General features: G+C 35.2%; 1 pseudogene; it reads left to right on the plus strand.

Annotated features, from left to right (window-relative positions):
- Positions 1 to 289: 289 nt before the first annotated feature.
- Positions 290 to 788, plus strand: LOC116646064 (annotated as a pseudogene).
- Positions 789 to 3,806: the final 3,018 nt, after the last annotated feature.

The following is a 3,806-nucleotide window of genomic DNA, read 5'->3' on the forward strand; positions in this document are numbered from 1 at the left end:
CCTACCACATTCTTGTTCCCACCAGAGTAGAAAACTTCATTAATGATGGGGAATTGGGTAGAGTACTCAGAAGGGTTTTGCCTCCGTATTGTGAAAAAACTAGCCCTAGACCAAAGATTGCTTTTGTCCTAACAAAGCTTAAAGGAATGACTTGAAAGGATAAAAATGTTTCCTAGTAACTTAAATCAACCTCAGAACAAAGCTCAAGAGTATATATAAGATCACAAACACAGGCCTTTCTACATTCTTTATGGCAAGTGTCAGGTGGGAGCAAGGTGGGGGGGGTCTGCTCCGAGGGTCCACAGCCTACTGCTTTGTCGCCTGGATCCCAATGCCGCTGAGCTCACTCCTGCTCCTCGGTCAAGAGAAGATGGTGGGCCAGAACAGCACCATCACTGCAGGTGTCTGCAGGGCTCTTTTCATCGGGTACTGTATTTACTTCTACCACCAGAGATGGCGTGGCCCCAGCTTCAAGAACAGGCTTCGAGAACCAAAGAAACAAAAGCTTGCCAAGGAGAGAGCTGGACTTTTCAAGTTACCTGACCTTAAAGATGCCGAAGCTATTCCGAAATTCTTCCTTGAAGGAAAGTTGCTAGCTTGAGGTGAATATGAGAAGGGTGTAGATCATCTGACAAATGCAGTTGCTGTGTGTGGACAGCCACAACACTTATTTCAAGTGTTACAGCAAACTCTTCCACCACCAGCAGTCCAGATGCTTCTGACCAAGCTTCCAACAATTAGTCAGGGAAATTGTAAGTGCTCCGAGCTTGGCTGATGATGTGGAATGAGAAACGAATGTCAACATAATAATCTCAATGAAAAACATTTTTAAAATCTTAACTCAGAAGATGAGCAGCTCTAGGGGAATGAGGGCAAATAGGATTGTTATGGACCGTCCTGCACTGAAACCTACCAAAGTTAATTTTTACTTTGTGTAGATCCATTTGTCTGTTTTATTTATTCTTCCCAGTGAAAAGTGTCATTTTGATAGAAAGCTTTTCATTTTATAAATATACTATGAGTTACCAGAATATGGAGTTATTTTATTACTAAAATGTGCAATTAAAATGTATATGTAACATCACATTACTTATGTTAAAAATACCCAGGGTTCAGTTTTGAAGGATAGGCAAAAAAAAAGTATAGGAAAAAGCTAAAGAAGGCACATTTTTTTAAACTAGTACATTTTGCTCTACATAAAAGAACTGGATGGAAAATTACTTTATCACAACTAAGCATTAAAATCATTGAGAGATTAAAAAAAAGGAACACAAATATATTCAGCACCCACAAGTTGAAAGCCAAAATGTTTGGCATTTAATAAAAAATTAGCAAGCAGGAAGGTATTATCCATAATGGAGAGAAAAATCTATCAATTGAAACTGACATAAAAATTGCATAGTTGATAGAATTAGTAGACAAGGACATTAAAACCATCATTGTAATTATATACCTTAAGTATAGGAAGCTAGAGGAAAAAATGTAACATGTTAAGTAGAGACATGGAAGATATAAAAAGACCCAAATCCAACATCATCTACGATACATGAGATGAAAAACATAATGGATCTGATTAATGGCAGATCAGATAGCACAAAAGAAATTATTAGTGAACTTGAAGATGTTTCAAAAGATAGTATCCAAAATGAACCATACAGGGGGATTAAAGAATAAAAAAGATGAATAGAGCAACAGTGAGCTGTGGGACAACTTTAAAAAGCTAACTATACATGTAATGAGAGCCACCAATGGAGAAGAGAGAGAGATGGGAACCAAAAAAAATTTGAAGAAAACATGGCCAAAAATTTTCAAGACTGTATGGAAACTGTAAGTCTACAGATCCAAGAAGCTCAATGAACCCTAAGCACAATAGAACTAATCCAAGTCTCAACATAAACAAATTTCTTAAAACCAGTGGTAAATTGAAAATGTTAAAAGTAGTCAAAGAAAAAAGACACATTACATAAAAAGGGAAAAAAATGAAGTTGACAGATTTCTCATGTGGAAGAACATAATACAGAAGTGAGGGGAGTAATATATTTAAAATACAGCAAGAAAAAACTTGCAACTTAGGCATTTATACCCTGTGAAAATATCTTTCAAAAATGAAGGCCAAAAAAAAGACATTTTGAGACATTTTTTTTTAAAGCAAAATAATTCATCACTAGCTGACCCACACTACAAGACCTGTTAAAGGAAGTCTTTTGGCAGAGGAAAAATGATTCCAGATGGAAATAAGGATCTGCACAAAAGAATGAAAAGCACAGGAAATGGTAACTCTGTGTATAAATACAGTGTTTTTTCTTGTTATTTAAGTCTCTTTAAAAGATAATTGCTAAAAATAGCAATAGAGTGTGGAGTTTATAACATACGTAAAAGTAAAGTATATAACAAGAGCACAAAGCTTAGTCAGTGAGAAATGGAAGTATACTATTTTAAGATTCTTATGCTATCTGATACGATATGATATGTACTATACCATCACTGGAAGGTAGACTGTACCAAGTTTTCATTGTATACTGTAAACCCTAAAACAACCAATAAAATAACAAATTAAAGAGTTATAGTGAAGCAGTCCAGACTAAGCCACTGTAGCATAAAAAATTCTTTTGAGTTGAGGGCATTTGAGTTCCTGAAATCCTTTATTTGCCTAAAAACAAAACCTTCCAAAAGAACTCAATTGTCATAAATCCCCTCCCAGGGAATAACTTTAATCTCTTTTTGGAGTGAAGTCAGCACCACACCCAAGCAGACATTGTAACAAAACTATCGTATCTCCTATCTATTCTCCTAAGGGCCTATTTATCTTTCCAAAAAGTCATTTGTTTTTCAACAAGTGCTCTTTCTCCCCACCCCCACTTCTAAGAACTCATTTGTTGTCCCAGAAGTGCCCCTGTGCCCCTCCCCATCTACTATTAAGATGGTGAATGAGGCCCAAATTCTAATCAACAACTTGAGTCACATTTCTTTAGTCTATAATTAAATCAGTTTTTTCTCTTACTAATCTGGGCTTTTTTTTTTTTTTATTTTAATTTGCAGGCCACCAAGTCTTAAACATAAGAGGTAAAAGAAAGGTTTTTCCTCCCTGACAATGGCTACTAATCCAACAAATGAGATAAAATGGAATCAAACATTTTTCAATTAAACCAAAAGAAGGAAGAAAAAGGAAACAGAAAAATAGACAAATAGAAAACAAATAGCAAGACAATAGATTTAAATTTGATCTTATCACTAACTAAATAATAAATATTAAATAATACCAAATACTAAATAATACTAAATAATCTAAATACATCAATTAAAAGGAAGTAATTGTCAAGTTGGATAAAAAAAAATAACAAGACCCAACTAAATGCTGCCTGTAAGAAAGATACTATGAATATAAAAACACATATAGGTTAAAAAATTTAAAAGACAGAAGAAAATATACCATGGTAACTAACACCAATGAAAAGAAAGCTGGGATGGATTTATTTATTTTATTTTATTTTATTTTATTTTATTTTATTTATTTTATTTGACCGAGAGAGAGAGCACAAGCAGGGGAAGCAGCAGAGGGAGAGGGAGAAACAGGCCTCCCGCTGAACAAGGAGCCGGATGTGGGACTGTACCCCAGGACCCTAGGATCATGACCTGACCCGAAGGCAGACGCTTAACTGACTGAGCCACCCAGGCACCCCTGGAATGGCTTTATTATCAGACAATATAGATCAGAGCAAAGAATATTACCAGGGATAAGGAAATTCACTTCATAATGATAAAGGGGTTAATTCATCAAGAGGACATGACAGTCTTAAATGTTTATA

This window comes from Phoca vitulina, unplaced genomic scaffold, assembly GCF_004348235.1.
Source record: "Phoca vitulina isolate PV1807 unplaced genomic scaffold, GSC_HSeal_1.0 scaffold35, whole genome shotgun sequence".
Lineage (NCBI taxonomy): Eukaryota > Metazoa > Chordata > Mammalia > Carnivora > Phocidae > Phoca > Phoca vitulina.